At 48.4% G+C, this 308-nt stretch overlaps 1 pseudogene; it reads right to left on the bottom strand.

Moving 5' to 3' along the window:
* The window catches only part of LOC119591623, a 7,457-nt pseudogene that overhangs the window by 6,583 nt on the left and 566 nt on the right, over positions 1-308 (bottom strand).

Genomic DNA, 308 nt, shown 5'->3' with positions numbered 1-308 from the left:
GAACACTCACTTCGGGGGGCAGTTTCCCCTGGGCGCAGTACTCAGCAAACCAGGGGTTGCGTTGGTTCCCTGCAAGAGTGAGGGAGCGGAAGTACTCATCAAAGCCGGGCAGAGAGTTGACCAAAGGCCTGACGGCGATGGCGCCTTCGACCACCGCCTCCACTTGCTGTAAAGGAGGAGGGCGTGGTTAGTACTGAAGACTTCTATGATAATTTATTTTTAATGAAATGCATTTTTACAGTTGACGGGGGATGAAGCATGTATCAATAACGGATTATTCTCTTAAGTGTTATTTCATGTACATATAG

The sequence above is a fragment of the Penaeus monodon genome, chromosome 29, assembly GCF_015228065.2.
Source record: "Penaeus monodon isolate SGIC_2016 chromosome 29, NSTDA_Pmon_1, whole genome shotgun sequence".
Lineage (NCBI taxonomy): Eukaryota > Metazoa > Arthropoda > Malacostraca > Decapoda > Penaeidae > Penaeus > Penaeus monodon.
This window is presented reverse-complemented; position numbering and strand designations above follow the sequence as displayed.